The 22,945-nt window shown below is 46.1% G+C and overlaps 2 protein-coding genes and 1 long non-coding RNA gene across 8 annotated transcripts in view; 2 read left to right on the plus strand and 1 right to left on the minus strand.

Annotated features, from left to right (window-relative positions):
• The window catches only part of KIF5C (kinesin family member 5C), a 147,372-nt gene extending 140,837 nt beyond the window's left edge, over positions 1 to 6,535 (plus strand). The window contains exon 26 of the mRNA XM_006196147.4: positions 2,752 to 6,535. The gene's annotated coding sequence lies outside the window, so the exon portion shown is untranslated. The remainder of the gene's footprint in view (positions 1 to 2,751) is intronic.
• Positions 6,536 to 10,539: 4,004 nt separating this feature from the next.
• Positions 10,540 to 11,662, minus strand: LOC140696362 (uncharacterized). The gene is made up of 3 exons (XR_012072578.1): positions 11,434 to 11,662; positions 11,215 to 11,324; positions 10,540 to 10,637 (listed from the first exon to the last, which is right to left on the minus strand). It is a non-coding gene; the product is annotated as an uncharacterized lncRNA (long non-coding RNA).
• Positions 11,663 to 17,346: 5,684 nt separating this feature from the next.
• Positions 17,347 to 22,945, plus strand: part of LYPD6B (LY6/PLAUR domain containing 6B) — a 184,458-nt gene continuing 178,859 nt past the window's right edge. For 2 of the 6 annotated variants that reach the window (XM_072960945.1, XM_072960941.1), the window contains exon 1: positions 17,347 to 17,461. The gene's annotated coding sequence lies outside the window, so the exon portion shown is untranslated. The remainder of the gene's footprint in view (positions 17,462 to 22,945) is intronic. The other 4 variants (XM_072960946.1, XM_072960942.1, XM_072960943.1 and 1 more) reach the window with 4 other exon arrangements.

Genomic DNA, 22,945 nt, shown 5'->3' on the forward strand with positions numbered 1-22,945 from the left:
GTCTTCCTTCCGGAGTGCCTCTCAGACCCAGTTCCCTCTCGCCCTCCTTCAGGTGGCTAAACTAAGCATGTTGGGTTCCCTTTGTGGCCCCCTGTTTCTTCCAAACTATTAGCCAAAACGTGTAGAATCTTGCACGTTGTGGGGGGATTAGAATGAAAGGCCTTCTCTGGAAATCGTGTCACTTCATGGTCTGCTGGAGCTGTTGAGGCCGCCCGCAGAGTCTGTGTCTAGCGCTCGGCTCTGCCAACATGGGTTGGCCTCAGTCACCGCGTTAAGCCCTAATCCTACAATCCAAGGTATGAGCTCAGTGCCTCCCTGCCTCCAGGCACACAGTACCACCATCTTCTCTGACCAGGGTGACCTGTAAGTGATTCCATGAGACTGTGCTTGGAAAGGAAAGTGAAATGGGGATTTCAGCAGTAGTATTCAGAAAGCTTTCCTGAGCCTGTTGGTTGTCAGCTCAAAATGCATTTAAATGACAACTATGACCATGCCGTTAGGTTTTTTTATTTCTGGTCCCAGTAAGCACAAAATCTCACCAGAAAGGCTAAACAGTCAAGATGCTCTTCCCAAGGACAAATCTCTCTCTGTGACTTTGAAAAATGATGGGGATATTACCTTATGAGGTTGCTTAAACCATTTTTAATTGAGCAGCTTTGTAATTGTGAGTGATTGCACTGTTGGAGCAAGAAATGGTAGTTATCAATTGAGCCCCCTGAATGTTTATGTTTTGTGTCAGGGAGGAGATGGTATTCTAAAAAGGAATGTGTTGTCTTTTTTTCCTATTCAGTTTTTGTTCTTTGTTACTTCCCTGCCACTCATTTTGCTTGTAAAATCCCTTTCCACACTCTGAATACTTTCTATTTACTTGTAATTCATATCCTTCTTATTTATGCAAACTGTGTAAGGTTGCTTACAATATTATAACACATAAATTGGAATAGTGAAGAAAAAAATTAGAGAAGAGGATTGCATTGTATCAGGAATCTGAGATGTCTACCACCACTGAGTACTAAATTTGGATTTAAGCCTTCTGAGGCAAAAACGGAAAGTATGTGTTGAGTTAGAGGTTTTTTGTTTTTTTTTTCAATTGAGGTATAGTTAGTTGGTTTATAGTGTTATATTAGTTTCAGGTATACAACATAGTTGATTTAACATTTTTATAGATTATACTTCCTTTGTAGTTATTATAAAATATTGGCTGTATTCCCTACACTGGACAATGTGTCCTTGTAGCTTATTTATTTTATAGCTGGTCATTTGTACTTATCAATCCCCTACTCCTGTCTTGCCCCCTCCCCTTCCCTCTCCCCACTGGTAACCGCTAGTTTGTTCTCTAGATCTGTAAGTCTGTTTCTTTTTTTTGTTATATTCTCTAGTTTGTTTTATTTTTTAGATTCCTCATATAAGTCATATCATGTAGTATTTGTCTTTCTCTTTCTGACTTGTTTTACTAAGCACAACATCCTCAAAGTCTGTCCATGTTGCAAATGGCAAAATTTTTCATTCTTTTTAATGGCTGAATAGTATTCCATTATCTGTATGTGGAGTTCTTTTAAAATCAGAAGAACAGTTGGGGTTTTCTTACTGTCTGCCTAGTTCTCTTGTCGCCCCCTCCCCACCCCACAAGCACCGTGAGCTCTGCCCAAAACTGATAGCCAAGATCACAGACAGATCGAGGGCTTCCAGCTGGTGTGAGAAAGGTGAGCCTTTTGGCTTCTTCCTGAGAGTTGAGATTATTCGAGTTGGTCCAAATGCTGACAAAGACTGTGCGGTGCTGGTCTGTGGGTCAGGACTAGTCAGCTTTCATCCTGGAGACCCGACTGATCGGATGAACATCTAGGGGGACGTGGAGTGACATCAGAAGGGGTGTTCTACTGAGTAACTTCATCACCCGCTGGAGGTGAAACACACCTTTCACTACTGGGAGCCTCTTTCTTGAGAGAGCCTGCGTTAGGGGGTGTGTCTGACAAGCCCCGGTATCTCAAGTGCTGGCCCGTGGGAAATGGTGTTTGAGTTCCCTGAGGAATGAGGAAATGCATTACATTTCTCTGAATGTCTGTAGTTCCAACAGGCATTGACTTTTGGAAGAGATTGCTGTCAGGGCTGAATAATTAAAGCAAAAGCATAAGTAGGAGGCTGTGCCGTCCCATCCACTAGCCACTAGCAACACGTGACTTCTGAGCACGTCAGATCTGGCCAAGTCCAAATGGAGTTGTGTGGAAAGTGCAAAAGATACACCAGCTTGCAAACACTGTGGGAAAATAAGACCGTGAAACATCTCCGTAGTAATATTGTAATGTAAAATATCTCAATCTGTAGTACTTGATTACATGTTGAAATGATAATATATAGACTATATTGGCTTAAATAAAATATATTATTAAAATTAATCTTACCTGTTTCTTTTCACTGTTTAATGTGGCCACTTGAACATTTAAAATTAAGTGTGTCAGTCGGGGGAAGGTACAGCTCAGTGGTAGAGTGCATGCTCAGCATGCACAAGGTCCTGGGTTCAATCCCCAGTACCTCCATTAAAAATAAATAAATAAACTTAATTACCAAGCCCCCCAAACAAATATAAACTAAAAAAAAAATTTTTTTTTAATGAAATGTGTGGCTCATGTGATACTTCTATTGGAACAGCTCTGGTCTAAATATCTAAAATTTTTTAAAAATTGTTTTTCTGAGGAGTGAATTTCCATTATGTTCTCTAACTCCTGTGTTCTCTCTCTGGTTCTCTTTCAACAGGTATGACTCTCCACGTAGCATGTCAAGGACTACATTAATCACCAATTCCTTTATTTTTTTCCCTCCTACACAGTTTCCATTTTCTTTTACACTTGCTTACCCCAGCCATCTGCAGTACACCCATCTCAGATATCTGAGCTGCGTAGAGTTTCTGTGTGTACAGATGTGTGCTTGGACTTTTCTCTTCCCGAGAACTCTGAAGGGGACACTTTTGGAAGACCCACTTACTCCTGGGACCCATTGCTGCAGCCTCGGGCTTGGGGCCCCGGGCGGTCCCCGGGCGGTCCTTGGAGCCTTCCTTCCTGGGCAGCCGCGGTCCCAGCAAACACCACTCCCTGGGGGGGAACAACCCAGTGTCGCGGAGGCAAGGGCTCACGCTCCGCCCGCCACAACTGTCTGGTTTCCTGTAAAATAAACACATTACTTTATATTTTTAGGGAACAAAAAAGTGCTGCTATAGGGCTCAAAATTTTCATTCTGAACACTTTTCCGAAACAAATCACCCTGAAGATGCATTTTGAATACCCTGGTCACATCTTTGGATCTGTAAAATACACCTTTTAGTATGGCATCCGTTAAAACGCAAAGCAAATTTCTTCGAGGCTGAAAAACAATCTGACAGTAGTAATGTAGAAATTGTTCACTCAAACACATCTATGTAAGTGCGGAGAAGTCATGCATTCACCTCTGAGCTGCTTGCTACTGAACCTGCAGCGACTAGTCTCAGCCAGCCCGGTTTGAACATCATTCCTTCAGAAGTGCTGAAAATGCTGCAAAGTTGGATGAGTAGAAATGGGGCTGCTCCCCTCTTCGCTTCTTCCTCCCTGATGCGATTGGAGCTTGCTTTGGGGATGGCCTCTTTCTCTAGGGAACCATCTGAAGGCTGGAAGGGGTATTGCTGATGAAATCCAGGATCATTCCAGCAGCTGAAAAAGGAAGCCCAGGGAGAAAGTACTTGACATATTTTTGTGCCTATGAATAAGTTGCCATGAATCGGTTGTTACAGTAACCCATCGTTGCTGGCTGAGTTCTCCCTTTGGCATCACATAGATTTCATCTTAGGCAGAATTAGAAGAAATCAGTGTGGATGGCTTTTTTACATTCAGCTTCATTTGAATAACAGGAATCAAAAGCTGAATCAGCTCTTACTTTCAATCGTGCATATTAAAATGATCAATTTCCAAGTAGCAAAGTTTTCGGGGAAGTGGACGAGGATTCAGTTAAGTTAATCCCGTGGGCTGCTACTTGTTCTGGTAAATTTGAGGGTTAAGTCAATGACAACCAACCCGGTCTCAGTGAAAGCCTCCAACGTATGATTGTGCCTGCCCAGGATGAGTGAGCTGGTACCGTCCCTGCTTCTGTCACCACTGGAATGGAATTATGGGAGGAGAGACATTGCGTTTTCTCATCACTGATGGGTGGAAGATTGAGAGAGAGGGAGAGAGAGAGAGTGTGTGTGTGTGTCTGTATGTGGATAAAACACTAAAGACTGTGAACTGACTTCCAAACTCTTGTATAAAATTTCCCTAACCAAGCAAAGCTGCTTCGACTTAATTTATTTGTTAAATGTTGCACTTGGTTTCTGTGTGTTGTGTTTTGTTTTGAGGGGTGGGGTGATAAGGAGAGAGAAGAGGGGGAATTCTACTGAAATATTTATTTCGTAAAAATGACAGTTTTGCATTCATTTACATTTTTTAAGTCCTTCTGTTTGATTTTTTTTTTTTTTAGATCATTGCTAGTACTCGCCCAATGTAACTGCTCTGATGCTATTTGCCATCTGATAGAAGGGTCCTTGTAGGGCAGGTTTTGCAAACCTTATCAGGTAATAACACATGCCATAGACTACCTTGCTGTTAATAGTTTACCTCTGATTTTAGAAGTTAAAACATCAGCCTTTGAGAATATTGCCAATTAATAAATCGCCGTAACTGTCTGTTATGCAACTGTTTAATTTTATACTTGGAAATTGAACAATGTCCATAATTCTTTCTCTTGGGCTCTTTTGTTAACAGATTATTTCAGATTCTTTCCAAAGTGATTTTTCCCTGGGCACCCCTGTCTAATTCCAAAGAATTGTTTGGCCCTTTCATGTTTCAAAAAAAACATTCACTTGTAGTTCCATGTTTCTTGATCTCAACAAAGGACTGACAAATTTCACTTTCCTTTAATCACAGAGAAAGTTGGCTTTGATGTCTCTTAAAGATAATTCTGCTAGTTGCTGATCAGCCAGTCAGTTCACCTAGCTTCAATCTTTATAGGACCTCTAAACTAATTTTCCTACACTGTGACTAAAAGGCAGGCAGATCATTGGAATGGGTTACACAGTATATTCTAATGGATCCCTAAATATTATTTTGTATAATAAGGTTAACATCAGGACCATATACTTTGTAGGCCACTTTTTTAAAAAGCCACATTTACGCAGTTTTCACTTTTTTAGACTATTGTTCCTTTACATTTGTGCTCCAAATGTAAAACCCACATTTCTGAATGGCTGAGCCTATGGTTATATTTTTGGTTGTATGCTGCTTTTTGCTTGTGTCTATGTGTGTGCGTTTGTTTCTTTTCTATGAATAATTTTATTTTTTGTGCCACTGCTTGAAAGTTTACTCTTTGATTCTGTGAGGGTGGTTTCTACAAAGAATTTCTCCCTGCGGGATGGTGGGTTGTTAAATTAGAGGAATGCTGTTTGGGATACCAACATCTGTGGTTGGAGACTAAGTATATTATTGCTAAGCATGTTTTGGTCAGTTACTGGAGAAGTCTATACAAATGATCATCTTGTCCAGTGCTGTACGGTTTGCCTTGCTGAGTGGCAGTAGTAGGGAAAACTAAGTGTGGATTAAAACTTTCAAAGGAAGTAGTATCATGTGATTAAGAAAATTAGCATTCATAGAAATACTGGGATAAATGAAGAACTAAAAATGTCTGTCTAGAATGTAGCATCTAGAGAGTTATGGAAGCCCTGACTTCATGTGAGGAGTGATGTTCCTGTCCAAAGCCAGACGAAGCCATCACTAAGACGCAGAGGGATTACCAGCTCTCCTGACCTAGAGGAATAACTGAAAGCAAATAAAAATTCTTAACAGTCCTCTCTTCGAAGTGTATTTCTTTTTTAAGCCAGGCAGAAGACATTGAGACTGTGACTCTATGACATATTAGGGAAGTTTTTCATCAGCAGGGGGCGGGAGGTGGGGGCCAGGGGAGGATTTCAGGTAAAAGTGTCTCACCCTGCATATCTTGCACAAGCGAAAGGAACCACCATCATCTGAAAGGGCTTCTCTGAACACTCGTACTTTCAACATTGAATAAGGGCCAGGGAACAGCCGAAGGAAGCGCCGCTCCGTGAAGTCTGCTCACACGTTGACAGGTTGCCTGTGGGTCTGAAACACTGCAGATTGTCTGTAGGTCTGACCGTGTGCAGCTGCGAGGGGACCAGGGCGTTCTGTAGAGTTCTGCGTGTCTAGTTTGTACAGTGTGTAGCGTGCACTGCACATGTGTGTTCTCTGGGCTTTATGCATCTGTACAGTAGCTTTCATTAAGAACAAATTGTGGACAAACTTGTTTTGGTGGCGTGAGGGGAGAATGGCAGTTCATGTCCAGTAACGATGCTGTAATATATAGTATGTGTAACAAAGATCTGGAGGTGACCCTCCCCTGGCCCTTGGAAAATTTTGGTTATCTTCTAGGTTCTAAAATGAAGACTTGTGGATACTCTGGCAGACTGCATGCTGTATAATTTGAAAAATACTAAAAGTGGAAAATAAAATTGAATTAAACTTTGGCTGGTCTGTCTCTTTCTTATCTTAGTCGTCCTAAAGGCAGTCTCATTGAAGGCCTCAGTGCTGGGGTGAGGCTGGGCCATTTCCTGGCCTTGAAGGGGTTTGGTTCACTGAGCAACTGCTCAGATTCCAAGCCTGAGCTAAGTTAACCTTGACCTTTTTTGTCTTTTACTTTGTGTGAATATCTGTTTTTAAATTTTTTCTTCATTGAGGAACCAAGAAAACTGGACATTTGTTCCTTCAACACGGAAAAGACAGCAACTAATGTCAGTAAGTGTCTTAACCTTTTTTGAAAGTAGGATTGAGTTAAAGCTCAGTAGGCCAGGATATTAGCTGAATTTCTAAATTTCTTCTTGCCCCAAAAGGCATTTATTCTAATAATATGTTTCTTTTAGCTCGTTGGCATTCTTCAACTAATGCATCGGAGCTCTGCATATGTGGAAAGATTACTGGCATCTGTTGAGAAGGGCTGGGGTCTTTGTGGTCCTGTTTAACGTACTGATGATCAGTATTAAGGTACAGGTCTGAGATCTTTCAAGAGGATGCCAGTGTGCGGAGTCTTTGCAGGATAACAAATGGTGGGACACAGGGTTATTTTCACCTGCTCTCTTAGAAGGGAGACTTCCCCATCTCAGGTCACTGAAATCCCGTGGCCACATGCGGCATTGTGTATATAAAACACCCTCATTCTCATTCTTGGTTTGCTTAATGTGACGTGAAAGCCAGACGGTAAACTGCTTTCCTCAATTGCAAGTGGGAAGATGGACGCCAGGTCAAGTTTTTATAAGTGGAATTGGGGGCGCCGCCAGTGATATGCTTGTAAGATGTCTTATCCATCTCCTCGCGTGTGTTATTCTCTAAAGAACTTGGAAGAGGCAGTTAGCAGATATCAGATGGTTAAAGGTGACTTACGGAGTAAAACTTCAAACGTGGTGGGTGAATATCTAGGCTGAAGCCTGTTTGTTTAAGATGGGGAAGCCATCCTCTGAAAGATCCCGGTTACAAAGTGCACTTTGGTATCACTGGGAGGTGGTGATCCACAGGTTCTAGGACCGGCAGCTCTGCAACGCAGTGAGTCTGTGCTGACACCCGCCGTTCTCTGGGTTCCTGTGAGCCTTTCCCATTCTGTCCAGCTCTGCACGGTGCGCGTGCTCTGCCTTGCAAGTACTACAGAGCCAGAGCATCTGTGGGAGAAGGCGGAACTGAAGATACAATCCACAAAGGCAGTTCCCGGTGATGTGTGTGTCAGCAGGTTTAATTCCAGCTTCTGTGACAGGCTACATCTTGTGGTTTGTCTTATGTACATAGTCAATTGAGCAGGTGAGGGAGGCATCTCTTGGGTGACACAGAAGATGAAAATGTGGGCTCACTCGACAAAAGGCACCCTGAGACGTGGGATTTTTTTTTACTTTCCTTTTGGTGTTTGGTGGTTCTTCAGCCAATATGCACAAAATTCAATATTCATCAATTTCTGTGTGGTTAGCTGGGCTCAAAATAATCAAAGACTTGCAGGTAACATCTTTGGATCTTTCCACTCGGGAGGCGCTGTGGATGCAGAGGCTGGAATTCTCCACCTGCCTTGCTTCCCCATGGCTGAGAGAGGTTATGTTTGGAGCCTCTCTGTCTCTAGGACCCCCAAACCCTTACCCCTCCCTATGACCAGACCGCCGACTATTCTCATACGATAGCTTTTCCAAAAATCCACCTAAAATGATATTTTACTCCTTTAGAATGTATACCCAAAGTGAGGGAAATCGGCAAACTTGCTCCGGATGACGTGGACCAGCCCCAGAATCTCCTCATGCTCAAAAGGCGGTAGCAGGCAGTCCGTTCAGGTGGGACTATCCTGGCTGTGTGCCAGACACTGTTTTAAGTGCTTTTCATGTATTAATCCATCTAATTCTTCTAATAACCCCATGAGGTAGGCACCATTATCTCCTCTTCAGTGGAGAGGAAACGGACACAGAGAGATTAAGTCACTTGCCCAAGGTCTCACAGCTGGGCGGAGGAGGCAGGATTGAAACCCCTGCAGACTGGTCCCAAGGTTTGTGCTCTCCCCAGTTAGTAACACTGCCTCTCAGACCAGTGCTGTGTGTGCGTGCGTGTGTGTGTGTGTGTGTGTGTGTGTGTGTAGTGATAACCAGCCACCAGCCTCAAAAATCCTTTTGTAAAGAATTTATACAAAGTTTTATTCCTCTGCAACTTTTCTGGGTTTTCTCCTTTCCGAGGAGTCTGAGACCTTATTGTTATTTGAATTACTTTAAGCAATCAAATGCATCTAGGAGGGAATCATCGAAATAATAATGAAAGAGGTTGCTTCACAGCAGGGGTGTCCGGGAACGTACAGCCGCAGGCTTCGGGAGGAAGGCTGGCTGCAGGAGCGCCATGCTCAGAATATTTTTCATAAATAGCAGACACTTAGACGTGTGGTAATCACTCTGTCACAGTTTTCAAACTGTGTGTAGTAAGAATTTCTCTTATACATATTGGCTTTTTTCTCTTTAGGACATTATCTCTGGTAGCATTTTAAAAAATCTATCATCTGTATTCCTCAGCTTCTCAAGCGGAAAAGAAAGCAGGGTTCTCTTGCCCCAGCTGAGCCAGCTCTAGCGAAAAGTCTGAGGGGGCACTGGGTGGGTCCCCTCATCCCCAGATCTGTGTGCGGCCTCAGAGAAGGCTCTCCGGGAGCCCCGCTAATAGCTGCCTCATACCTCACCTCCAGTCCTGTCACGATGATTAATAGGACCTCATTTTAGTGCTTTAGGTTTTAGAAAAAGTAAACATGCCAATCATACCACACATGCATATGCATGTCCGACTACAGAAAGGGCCAGGAGCAGCACTTGTAGGGTTCCCCCAGGAGCCCCCTGCTTTACCAAAGACTCCCTTACCTGTGTGGGCCTCTCCTGTCTGAGGATGCTTCTGATGGGCCACTGCAGGGCTGGGAGGGGCAGGCTGATGGCAGATGTGTCTAGGTCACGGGATGCTAATTCCTTCAGCCAGTGCCAACGAGGAGGCAGCCTGCAAGCCAGACCTTAACCAGCAGACCAGGTGTCCCTGCTGCCCTGCAGTGCCCCCTTGTGGGACATGCACACAACGGCACGATACGCTGGAGCATTGGCTATCAGGCAGTGATGCTACTGAGGAATTCCAAATGGAAAGAATGATGGACATAGGACCTGGAGCCCACTCTAAATCCCACTGACCCACTATGTGATCGTGGTCAATGACCACGTGCAGAGTCTCAATGACCTCATTTCCACACCCGAATTACAGAGATTTATAGCCCACTGCCCTCCACACTTCAGTGTGTTGTGAGGATCAGATAAGAAATTGTGTGCAAGCATCTTGTAAAAGTGCTGCTCAAGTATAAGAGATTATGTTGATGAATGAAATTCAGCGGAGTAAATCTTAAAGGTCTTATTTGATTTTATTCAGTGATTCGTGAATCGGGCAGCATCCAATCTAGCAGACAGAAAGAAGTGCTGAGGAGCTGTACTAAATGAAAGACTTTTATAGGCCGAAGGGAACAGAAACAAAGAGGCAGAAAGCAGGTTGGTTATTGCAAGCTCACTTTCCTTTAGGGGCTGGCAGGGGTCTCTCAGGCAGATTGCCTAACTGCTGATGATCAGGTGATTCCTGATTGCCTGGTTTAACATTCCATTTCTGGGAAGGCCGGAACTGTAATTAAGTCTCAGTTTGGTGACATGGGGCTTAGTATAAGGGACTCCATTTGGGGCCTATTGCCATGTTTCTAAGAGTTACGATTAAAAAAAAACTTCCCAGGAAAAGGTATTTTTGCCCTGGACTCCAGCTTTCCCTTCACCTAGCGTCCCCAGGAGGGACGCCTGAGACGCCCCAGGAATCATGTGATTCTACCTGGTGAGATCGAATCTCATGGGAGCTCTCCGTTCAAGGTCCTCCCTTTCCCCACTGCTCCGCCCTCTTTCCTTCTAGGGGAAGGCTGCTCTCAGGCTGTTTCACAGGGAGAGGAAATGCCTTACCTTCCTAGGACCGCAGGGAGCAGAGCTTGAGGCTCACTTCCTTCTTTGTGCCTGGTGGCTGCTTATACCCAGGGTTCCTGTGAGTGCTCCCCACTCTGTCCTGACATGAGATCATGAATCAAGTCCATTCAGATTCCCAGTAATGTAACCACAGCTAGTGCTGAGCGCCTGCAGCCCAGCAGCATCTTGGTAGGAGCTTAACAAGTTCCCCAAAGTGAGATCAGGGATGCGCAGGGAGTCTCTTAGCCAAGCCCGAACACAAAAGCACACGCAGCTTATGCCAGCATCTGGAAGCAAGCTGTCTGCTCCTCCTGCTAGAAGGTACCCCGTGTCTCACAGACATCAAAAATAAACTGATGGGTGCCAAAGGGGAAGGGGGTGGGGGAGGGATAAATTAGGAGTTTAGGATTAGCAGATAAAAGTTATTATATAGAAAATATCTATAAAACAACAAAATCCTACTGTATAGCACAGAACTATATTCAGTATCCTGTAATAAACCATAATGGAAAAGTATGAACAATTATATATATATATGAATCATTTTGCTGTACATCAGAAACTAACACAACATTGTAAATCAACTATGCTTCAATTAAAAAAAAAGAAAGTGCCTGGTATCTGAAAGCTCCCCACCCCCCGACCCAGCACCATGCACACCAGGGGCGGGAACTCACTGCACAGTGCAGGCAGGGTCTGCCCTCTGTACGGCGTCCCGCCGCTGGCAAACGGGAGATGACTGTGATCATGGTCTCTGCTTTATACCATCTCCTTTTGGATATTACACCTAGGAGAAAACCGAAATCCCCAGAGTTCAAGTAGCTTGTCTGACGTCACGCGGTGAGTTTGGGCTCCAGAACTCAGACTCCTTCTACTTCAGTCTGCTGCGTGCCCACCTCAGTTTTTGCCACTCCCAGTTTCCCCTGTGAGCTGCTGTACGTGAACAGTGTCTTTTGGAGTGGGTTTCACTTTACTATATTGGATGCATAAGTCGGGAAGTTCTTAGAAGAGGTACGGGTACATCAATATTTATGGGAGAGAAGGCTGTGAGGGACATTGGGGCTCATCTGGTTCTGCCCAGCGAGCTTCAGTGTCACCTCTCCCGGCACACTTAGAGGACCGGAGCCCAGAGCACCTCCCTCTACTCAGGGGCCACTGTGCTGCACCAACCCCTGGCCCACAAAGACGAGGTCACAATCACTCTGACGACAATGACACCTCCCTGACGTGAGGTTAAGCCTTGTTGAAGTCAGTTATGTGAAAATGTTTTGCCACAGTCATGCATCATGTGTGTACTGTGTGTCAGGACCCTGGTGATTAAGAGTGGCCTTCAGCACCTTCTCGACTGGTTCCAGTAGCCTCCAGTCTTCCCCGGATTACCCAGGTGCCTCGCAAGGTACCTAACCTCTCTGTGAAGCAAAGTGCTCGGTACCATGCCCGGCTCACGGTAAGAGCCTGCCCTGCGTGTGCTTTCTGGAGTCTCTCAACGAGGAATAGGTGAGGGTGGTACTGTTACTCTTCCCACAGACAGATGAGGGAACTGCGGTGTGGAGAGGTGAGGCGAGCTGCCCAGCACCGCAGACCTGGGCAGTGCTGGATCTGGCTCCGGAGAACACGTCCTTAGCCAGGAGGCTAGGCTGTCCCCGGGGTCACATGGCTGCCCGAGAGCGTGGAGAGACTGAGCCGAAACCGTGCTCCAGTTTCAGACCAGAGCTTGTTCCCAGACCTAAGCAACGTACAGGAGCAGTTGACATCTTCATGTGAGGCACTCAAAGCCTGCTGCAAAAATGTAAGCACTCAGCAATTTTTCCACAAAGATTTGAGCACCTACTTTGTACTCAGCATTGTTTTCAGAGCTGGGGAGAGGTGGTAAATAAGACAAAGTCTTCATTTTCTTAGAGGCAAGTTATAAACCAGTGAGCAATGCTTTCTAAAATGATTCAGTATGGTTAAGTGCCACAAAGAAAACTGAACAGGGTGCTATGATAACACGTGGCTTGGGTGGTCAGGGAAGGCCTCTGGGCATGATTAAAGAAGCCAGCCTTGCAAAGATCCGGAGACAGTTCCAAGCAGCAGGAATGGTAAGTGCAAAGGTCCCGGGGCAGATTTTTCTTGGTGTGTTTGTGGCACTAGAACTCTGATTTTACACAAAGAATTTTCTCCATAATGGTATTTCAGTTTCTCATTGACGTAGCAAATTATAAAGATGATAAATATGTTTGTGTCGCCTTTGAAAGTAAGGAATCAGTTTGGAATAATCAGGAGCTTCTTTCGTGGGTAAACACAACAACAAAGGCATTTATGCATTTTTGTAGCCAGCAACTTTGTAAGCAGACCCATATATTTGTAGTCCCTGCTTTAGTGCTCGCTCTGAAACCAAGGAAAAGAGGGCCAGCCCATCCCTAGCTGATGTGTTTTAGACAGCCGAGCAAATTCACACTGATCCATAGTCCCTGAGAGGTTAGAGTTAATACTGTGGGATAAATATGGAAAAGCTGATTTGCCATCCTCAGGGTCAAGCACAGGCCCGAGGGGGCCAGCCACATCTTTTTATAGTCTTCTTCTCAGGGAAATGGAACGGCCGCAGTGTGCCACCTTGGACATTTTGCTTGCTGGCTTCGTACGTGAGAGGTATGCTCAACTCACTTTGGGAAGGTTATTTCAACTTTCTGCTACATCAGGACTTTGTGACTGGTGAACATCAAAAACCCAAAGAAAACTAAGCACCCTTGGCTGCCCTTGGTAAGCACGGAGAGAAGATTCTGAGTTTTGTCTGATAATTCTTAGGCTGACATTTTGGGGCATCTCTAAAACAGACCCTCTCGGGCAGCAGCTGCTGCCCGCCCTGTTCTTGCTCAGTCCTTGCCCAGATCTGCCTGGCAAGAAGGGTTTCCCACCGTGGGCCTCACACAATGACATGGCATCAAGCAAAGTCCTCTGTTTCAGGGTCTAATTAGCCTGTGGCTTTAGGAAGTGGAACAAAACATCTACATTTTTGTAGGTTGTCAGTTGAAAGTGTTTGCTGAATAGCCTCAGCTGTTCAAATAATAGAGTTGGATACAGTGGGGTGTGTGGAGTGGGGTGGGCCGGGGTGAAGGGCGTGGGTACTGGAGTGAGACATCCAAAATCCTGGCAGGCAAGATCCAGGCTTCTTTGAGATTTAAAGGGCTGATCCAGAGGTGGCTGCACATTTTATTTTCCTATTGAAAGAAGCCTGATTTTGCTTGCCAAGTGCTGCTCACGTGAACCTGGGTTGTGGAGGGAGAAGCATTTCGTTTCCTTGGTTCAGGTGGGCTGAGGGCTTCACTTAGAGGGAAGGAGGCTTCTCAGTAGATGTGGGGTTGAGGGAGGTTCAAAGTGAACAGGTCCCGAGGCCTGTTTCCTCACCTATGCAATAGGAAGGTTGGACGAGATCAGTTTTGTAGGCTCACCTTTCAGTGAGAAGCACCCAAAGTGCTTGTTCCAAAACCCCTCTGCCCTCCTGAATTGGAATTCTCAGGAGCAGTGATCTACGTCTTGTGCAAGCATCCAGGGGCCCCTCCTTCTGGAGGTCGCTTGGCCTGTGTGATCTCTACTAAGTGTCCCAGCTCTGAAACCCTTGGGTGGGTCTAGAAGGCAATGATTCCTCACTAGTCTTAAGACCCAAACCTCTTTGCAAATCTAAGGACAGCTGTGGATGCTCTCTTTAGGAAAAATATATGCAGACACAGAATCCAGTTTCAGGGTCTGTGATCCTTGATTAAGACTTCCTACCCGAAAGGCAACCCTCAAAAGAGAATCTAAACACCTAGACTCGTGCCGAGCACAAAGCAGCTGCTCACTGAAGGCCAGCTGTTCCATTCACGTCTCCCAGCTTTTTCCTACGTTACCGTAACATTATCTGCATGTTACAGGACACCCTGGGGCATGGAGAGATTAACATACCTGGTAAGTGGTTGCTGGATTTGAACCCAGTCTGACTCCAGAGCCAGTGAACTTACAATTAAAGTGGTTATCAGATTTGCCTACCCGAATTCATGGCTCTTTCTGACCCTAATATTTCTGGTCATTGCCCTATACCTCTCCCATAGTCGTTATAATTAATTGAGCAGCTGCTATGTGCCAGGAACTATTCCAGGTACTTTATATGCATTGTTTCACTGAAAAATGTGCTCAGAAAATGATGTACAGTATTAATGTACACACTGAGTCCTATGAAAAGGTAGGTATGATTAGGAAGGAAAATACATCTCAAGGCTCAGAAAAATTTTCAGACTTTTTCCTTTTTGGATAATTTCTCTTCCACTATGCTCTCAGGGAACTAGAGACAGGAGAACCTGAAGATCTCCTAGTTCAAAAATCCTTTTCCTAGGGGCCAGCAGGGAAGAATAACACACAGTTATTTGCAAGGATTAATTAATTTAGTCTAGGTTCTTCAGAGATCTTTTGATGGTTTTGCCCTTATTTGTTTTTAGCACTTTAATGACTCGCAGACTTCGGCTGACTCCCTTAGCCCCGCCAGGCTGAGCCCCATTAAAGAGTAAGAGTACCGCTTATTGAACAGGTGCTTTGAGCTGGTGCTGCACTCACACACTTGACCTGTGTTATTTCATTTAACCTCATGATGATATCAGACCTTCATATTTCAGTTACCTCTTTCAAGCAAAGAACCTCAGCAGAAATCTTTTCTGATTTCACGCCTGCATGTTTCCCAAGTGAGAGAAATGCGTAACTGAGGAAGATGCCTAGGGTCACTTAGCAAGCCCAGGAGAGAGAGAGAGAGAGAGAGAGAGAGAGAGAGAGAGAGAGAGAGAGAGAGAGAGAGAGAGAGAGAGAGAGGGGAGAGAGAGAGAGAGAGAGAGAGAGAGAGAGAGAGAGAGAGAGTGAGAACACGAACACGAACACCAGGGCAGAATTTATACCTGCCTGATGATTCCTAGGCCAGCCTGGGTGGCAAACCTACCAGGCTGGCCCAGCCAAGATCACACACATAGCGAGAGGATCCTAAATCACAGGGGATCACATGCTCCACTGACTGAAACGGACACACGAGAAGGGCTGGGTCCACTTCTCGTGGGTAAGACCCAGAGCGGCTCCTGAGCTCAGCCTCACCTGCTGGTACCAGTGTCTGTCCCAAGGGCAGGCCCCTCCACAGCCCCACCCTGGGACACCAACCTCCCTACCCACCACAGAGGGAGTGCAGCTGGATCAGGCACACCTAGTGGGGCATCTCCTGTGAGTTTTTCCCAGCTTGGCCTTAGGTGTGAAGTTTTTTCCCAGTCAGGCCTCACCACATCTTAAACACCCATCTGTGCAGGGCTCACTGATGAAGGGGGACGGGGGTCCAGTCCTTGAGACTGTTGGGCCTATTGCTGGGGGGAGGGGTGGGGCAGGCCACTTAGCCCTGACTTCACCTTAACAGACAGCTTCCGATTTTGGCTTCTGGGGTTTAATGTGCAGTCACTGAAGTGTATTGAAATAGTTACAGGAAGGAATGTTCTCCATGCAACTGTGTAGTTGTGCAGCATTTCCAGCAGTGCGCTTGGAATGGATTTCTTTGACGAGTCTTGAAGTGAACACGTGAGTAGCTGCATCATAACTCATCTCCTCTGCTTTGTGTGTTAAGACCATTTGTTTGTTCGATGGAACACTTAAAAAATATACCACATTCTTACTATCCCCTGCTGACACATCTTTGTTTTTGAAACTGTCAGGGCCTCAGTAAATCCAAGTAGCTCAGGTCACACTTGACCTCTGAGAGGCCTGGAAAGGCCACAGGTTAGAGAACTCAGACCAAACCCAAGCCCTGTTTCTGCAGAAGTTCTGACCCTGGTCAAGACTTCCCTGCCACTCCTGGGCCCCAAACTCAGCTGTGCTACCAGCCATGGGATCTTGGCTCACTCACCCAAACTCTGGGCTGTGTTTCCACAGTGCAAGGCTGGTGGCACAGTATTCTATGTCTAAATTCTTCTGCCTATGACATCTTCAGAAGTTAAAGATTTGCTTGAGAGCAAAGGTGTGTGGACCTCCCACAAACCAGCTGCTTGGCTGGCACTGGGAGGGGAGGTAAGCAATCCAGAGAGGATGAGTGGCCTGGAAGTAGGCAGATTGACTCTGGGCTCTCGCTGACAAAGTGTGAGTGCTGCTGGAGCAGACTCTAGCCTGGGCGGACCAGCAGGAGGCTGGACTCAAAAGACTGGATCACACCTCATTTGTTCATCAGGTATTACCTGAGCACCTGCTCAGTCCTTGGTTTGTTCATGGCTCGGTGATTCAACAGTGGACAGGGGAAGTTCCTGCCCAACCTGGGGCTTACAGTCTAGGGCCAGGGAGGACATCACTATCTGAAATGATCTTATTTACAGCTTACAACCATTATTTTAAAAAGGGGTAGAATCATTTGGGGGAGGGTGAGGTTGGGATGGTCGGTAGAAGCTTTTCTGAGCTCTTCCAATTCTGAACTTGCCTTTGGCGCCATCATTTTCACCCCTTGGGTCGCGGTTCTCGGGTCTACAGCCCACAAAGAAAGGGGCTGGCCTCCCCTCCTTGTGCTCAGCGGCGTCTGGCTCACAAACTCCGTGATCCATTTCTCCATCGGCCCAGGCTGTGCAGAGACAGGCCGGCCCCTGGCTCCCCGCCGCCTCCCAAGCACTAACTGCCCCAGGTGTCATGCGGCCTCTCCCTTCCACCCCGCGGAGGATCCCCGAAGCTCCCGGAGGAGCCCGAGCCCCCGGCTGTTCGCGGCGGGCGGGGCCCACCTGTTCCGGCCCGGCCCCCTCCCGGGCGCCCCAGGTGGCTCGGGGAGGGGAGGAGCCGCGCCCCGCCCCGCCCCGCCCCGCGCGGCCGCACCAACGCCGGCCCCCCGCGGGCGCGCTCCGAGCCGGGACCGGGAGTCGGGAGTCGGGAGTCGGTCCGGCGGGTGCGCGGACAGGCCCTGCGGTGCAGGTGAGCGGGCCGGGCACGGCGGGCGGGGGCAGGCGGTTGGCGGGGCTTCGTGGGGAGGGAGAAGGCGGGCCCCGCGCCCGGGCTCTGCGGGGCCGCGGGGCTGCGGCGGGCAGTGCGGGGCGCCCCCGCCCGGCGCGCCCGGGCCGCGCGCGGCGCAGCGGAGGGGTCGGGGTCCCGTCGCTGCCTGGGGGCGAGCAGCTGCGAACAGCTGGGCCCGGCAGGAGCTGCGGGCGGAGGCAGGGGCAGGACCCGGGCTGCGAGGGTCTCCTAGGGTCTCCGAGTGGCTCAGGAGCCACTGTTTCCGCGGCGCTGGCGGAGAGAGGGGAGGCTGGGGGGCCGACTGCGGAGGAGAGCGCGGAGCTGCGCCGGGGGCTCAGGCCTTTGGGGGAGCCCAGAGCCAGCTCCCGCCTCTCTCTCTGCGGTGCTTTCCAATGGCCCGCGACCCTGCCGTGCTCCCTCTGCCTGGTTCTTTACTTTTGGTGCTCGTGTCGAATCACCGACATACACCTGGGTTAGTTACTTGGGGCTTCCAAAACACTGGGTATGCGAGGCTGCTCTGACTCCAGGGGCCTGAGGTTGTAAGGCTCCATCCAGCTCTTTGTGCCCTGGGGCGATGTGGGGGACTGGTGTGGAGGGGTGCTCTCCTCCTCCCAGGTCCTAGCCATCAGAATGATAAAGTGGAAAAAGTCTAGAATTTAAATTCTAGTTACTAGCTGTGTGACCTTGAGCAAGTTACTTAACTTCACAGACTCTCGGTTTCCTCAAAGGTAAAATGGGTATTATAATCCTTACAATAGCCTTAAGTTTATGATGTTCATAAAGCCCATAGAACATTGCTTGATGAGAATTGTCTCCATTTTTTTCTCTGTCACTGTGACATTTCCTACCTCCCAGAGGTCCCCACTCATTTCTGAACAGAACGGAGATCCAGGAGGCTCCAGCTACCCTCCTTCAGGAGAAAACAGTGATGGTGGTGTGTGTTTATGGAGGCGTGGCATTTTTTTTTTTCTCTCTGACTTGTTCATGGCCCAGCCTCCTCCAGACTGTCTTAATTCCTGACACCAAGCATCCTAGAGACCAAGTTTGAGAGGTGCCACTGCACAGGCCTTGAATACAGAAGGGATGTTATCAGCCTGCTTTCGTCACTATGGACTGTATTTGTCAGAATTCTTTGTGTTGGGTTTTGGTCACTTGAAAATTGCCTTATGCAGTATAGAAACTGGGTCACCTAAATGAAAAGGCTGAGGGTTTTAGCTTCAGTCATAGCTTGATCCAGGAGCTCACATAAGGTTTCAGGGCTTGTTGTCTGTCATATATATCTTGGCTCTTTTTCCTTCTGTGTTGACTGATTCTTAGTATGGGGTGATAAAAAGCACTGGCACCTTCAGGCTTATCTGTTCCTTTAGAGAGAGCGGGTAATGGGAGGATTGTCTCTCTCTTCTTCCATCTCCTCCATCCTTATAGCAAATCTTAATATTCTAGACCAAAGAAGGGCCAAGCCATCTCAGTGGACAGGGAGGGGTTTCCACCATAGGAATGGGTACTTCGCTCAAATGCTACTGTGATAGATATGGTCCTACCCTAGTTGTCTGGGATTTGGGAAGGACAGTTCCCAATGAGAAGTCTGACTTTGGGGAAGATAAAAATAGGACCTATTCATTGCATTATCTCTGCCCTTGCTTACCACCACCGAAAGGAAATCTTTAGTAGAGTGTAGACAGCCTGGACACCATATTCCATCTGTCAATTTTCAAGTCTTTATCCAAGGTGTAGAAGGCATTCTGCATGTTCATCCTCTAATTTGTTGTTTTGTTGTTCATTCATTCAGTTGTTCATTCAGCGTTTAATAAATGCCCAGCACATGCCAGGGCCTCTGCCAAGGGTGAAAATGTTTGCTTTTGAGAAGCTCACAGTTTAGTTGGAGAGGCAAATGTGCAGATAACAGTGTCTGGGACTGTTTACCTGTCTGGGGACAGCGAAGACTTCCCAAGGAAACTGGCTGATCTCTAAATTGGAGATGAGTAGGGCTGCTCTAGGAGAAAAAGTTGGAGGGACTTCCCAGGTCAAACGGTGGGGTATGTTAGGGGACTTTCTGTTGTAAGTAACATTATTTAGGTTATATTACTGTCTTGATTTAGAAGCCTAGAGGTAGGTGGTTCAAAGTGGTCCCAGTTCTAGGCTGGCTTCTTGAAGGTTCTCTTGGTTTTCCCTGCCCTGCCACAGGGTGGCTGGAGCTCCATTATGCCTTCACATGAGAGCATCCAAGTAAAAAGGGAGGGAGACGGCTTGCTTCTCAGTGATTCTCTAGATAAGAACAAAATTTCTTGAAAGTTCCTTGTGCCATTGACCAGAATGGTCACATGACCATGCTCAACCAGTCACTGGCAAAGAAGAAGAGGGTGGTGGTGATTGTTGTGGCCAAGCAGTGTTCTGGAGCTGGGGGAGGGTTCACCTTCCCTGAGCACAGTGAGGCCCGTATCTGAAAATCAGAATTCTGTTAGCAGGGAAGAAAGCAAGACTGCCTATCAGGCTGTTAGGTAGGCAGTCATCCGTGTCTCCAACGGGTGGTGACAGATGATGACAGACATGGCCTCTTGGGCAATCAGGAGACGTTCAGGACAATAGGAGAAGTGTTGGGTGTGGTCGAGGAGAGGAAAGGAGCTGAGGTTGGAGATGCAGGTAGACACAGGAGTACCCTGTGTCAGATGCCACTCTGGGTGTCCCTAAGAAGCCTACATCTCGGTCCCGTTCCTCAAAGAACTTACACTCGAAGCCTGAAAGAGTTTTTCTTCCTTTGTCCTACTCCCATGGTGACAGCAGCAGTGGCTCTTTCTATGGTGGCAACTCTGTGGGGTGGATTGGGCTGGAGGAATTCGGGGAGGGGCCATGCGCAGTTTGAAGAGGCCTCAGAGCTGGTTCTGCTGTGCCTCCCACCCCCCAGGACCCTCTTTCTCTTCTCCCCGCCCCCTCCTGAGAACACTTGCCGCTCTAAATCTTTGGTGAAGGTGCAGTTAGTGGTACATCCTGGACTAGAAAGCAGTTCTCCTGACGATCCCCCAGCAGGAGAATACTTCATAGTTGTGTTTAGTAGGAAACCAGCCTCCACCATCTACTGCTGGAGCACCGAGAGCACCGAGCCTGTTTTCCTCTGCAGTCTGACGTGAGTGCTGCTTTTTGTTTCCGTTTGATACGGTGGACGTTGGCGGACGTTTGGAGTTAGACTGGGCAGCCAGGGGTGCTCTTTCTCATGCTCCTCCATCTTCAGTATCTACTCAGCCCAGAAATTGGCAAAAAGACCTAGTCATTAATCCTGGAAGAAAGGAGGGTGTGGAAGGCAGCATATTTTGTTGTTTCCATCAGCAGTCCTGCCCAGGGCAGCCCAGGGAGAATGTGAGGGAATGAGGTGGAGGGGTGCCTTGGGAGTCATTCATACACCAGTATTTATTGAACAGCTCCTGTGTGGCAGACACTGTTCTGGGGATGAAAAGAAAGACAAAGTCCCTGTTCTCATGGAACTTACACTCTACTGGAAGGAGGCATGTCTGTTTTGTCTCGTATGTCAGGCGCTGAGACGTACTGCTGTGAAGAATGAGATAGGTTAAGAGAAGAGTGCAGTAGTTGGAAACCCGCCAGGCGTGGTGCTGGCAGCCTTCAAGGTTTAGTCTCTCTCTGGTTTCCTGCAGAGAGATATGGCCTGAGCGGGTATGGTGCTGGGCAAAAAAGGACGTTCACTTGGAAGAAGAGGATTACTTATTGAATAACTTGATCTTAAAGCATTTCTTTCATGCAGAATGTCTCTGTTTGTTTATTATGCCTCCCATTGTTCCCAAACATGATCTGCAGTGACTTACAAAACATGGTACCAGGTGGTGAGAAATAAATGAAGAAATATGAGCAAAGGGAACATAAGGGTCATTTCTTTCATCATTGTGTTTCAGAATTGTTTAGATTTGGTACTAGGGGAAGAAGGAAGTATGTGGTTAAAAGTGTGGTGATTCACGCTCAGGGCTCATTACTTAAAAGGTGACAGTGTAAATTTTGATGCCTCAGAAAGTTATAACTTTTTTGGGTGTGTGTAAAGAGTCAATTTTATTTGATAGGAAAAATGGTCTCTTTACTAAAGACGTATATGAAAATTGTCTCCTCAGTTCAAAGAAAATGAATAGTTTTTTAAAACTTTTTTTTAGGGTAGTGTAGTGTGTCAAAAGTTAACAGAGATCAAAAGCCTACTTCCAGGCCATAATATGGTATAAATAAAAATTGGTGAAACGTTGTTTGGACCCATAACTGGAAAAATACACAAATTCAAATAAAAATTTACAGCATAGAAGTGTTACACAGAGGTAATTTTGATTACCTATTTTTACTGGGTTGTTTGTTTTCTCATTGTTGAGTTTCGAGAGTTCTTTACATAATCTGGATATATGTCCTGTGTTGGAAATGTGATTTTCAAATGAATTCTCTCAACCTTACCTTTTAATTCCCATAGCAGTGTCTTTCTCAGGGTAAAAAAAATTTTTTTAAAACTTTGCTAAGCCAATTAATCAATCTTTTTATGGATAAGACTTTTGTTGTTGTATCTAAGAATTCTTTGCCTAGGTAGAAGTCTTGAAAATTTTCTACATTTTCTTCTTGAAGTTTCATAGTTTTATATTTTACACTTAGGTGTATGATCCATTTTGGGTTAATTTTTATATAAGGTGTAAACTGTGAGTCAAGGAACTTTTTTTTTTCTTTTTGCATGTGGAATTCCAGTTGTTTCAGCAACATTTGTTGAAAAGACTATCCTTTCTGTATGGAATTGTCTTGACATTTTTGTAGAAAATCAATTGGCCATAATTACAAGGGTTTATGTCTGGACTCTCAGTTCTGTTCCATTGATCTATATGCCTGCTTTGTGCCAACACTGTCTTGATACTGTGACTTTATAATAAGTTTTGAAAGCAGGTAGTATAAATCCTCCAACCTCATTCTTTTTCAAAAATTTTATTGCTCTCCTGGTTCCTTTGCCTTCTCACACAAATTGTAGAGTCAGCTTGTCAACATCTACAAAAAAATTCAGCGGAGATTTTGAATGGTATTGCACTGAACCTATAGACTCATTTTGGAAGTACTGACACCTTCACAATATTCAGTATTCTAATCCATGAACACAATGTAGCTTATCTCTCCATTTATTTCTGTTTTGATTTTTTTTAAATCAGCATTCGACAGTTTTCAAGATATAGATCTTCCACGTGTTTTGTTAGATTTATACCTAAGTATTTCATTTTGGGGGTTGCTCTTGTTGCTGCTGTATAGAAATACAATTGATTTTTGTGTTTTGCCACTGTATTCTGTTACCTTGCTAAGGTCACTTATTTGTTCTAGGAGGTATATTTGTAGATTCTTTGGGATTTTCTACATAGGCAGTCATGTTATCTGTGAATAAAGACAGTTTTATTTCTTATTTTTTCCTTTCCAATCTGGATGCCTTTTATTTCT

Source organism: Vicugna pacos, chromosome 5, assembly GCF_048564905.1.
Source record: "Vicugna pacos chromosome 5, VicPac4, whole genome shotgun sequence".
Classification (NCBI taxonomy): Eukaryota; Metazoa; Chordata; class Mammalia; order Artiodactyla; family Camelidae; genus Vicugna; species Vicugna pacos.